Genomic DNA, 306 nt, shown 5'->3' on the forward strand with positions numbered 1-306 from the left:
ACGACGACGACGCCGCCGCCGCCGCCGACACCACCGACACCACCCCCGGATCCGACCCCTCGACTGCTTCGCTCGCTGCTGTAGAAACTGCCGTGGGAGCCACGTGACTCGAAACCCTCACCGCCTCTCTCTCTGTCTCGGTCCCTCTCTCGCTCCCTTTCTCGCTCCCTCTCACGATCCCTCTCCCTCTCCCTCTCCCGGTCCCTCTCTCTCTCCCGATCTCTATCACGGTCCCTGTCCCGATCCCTGTCTCGCTCTCGGTCCCTCTCCCTCTCCCTCTCTCGGTCCCTCTCTCTGTCGTTAACG

Source organism: Habropoda laboriosa, unplaced genomic scaffold (assembly GCF_001263275.1).
Source record: "Habropoda laboriosa isolate 0110345459 unplaced genomic scaffold, ASM126327v1 scaffold97, whole genome shotgun sequence".
Classification (NCBI taxonomy): domain Eukaryota; kingdom Metazoa; phylum Arthropoda; class Insecta; order Hymenoptera; family Apidae; genus Habropoda; species Habropoda laboriosa.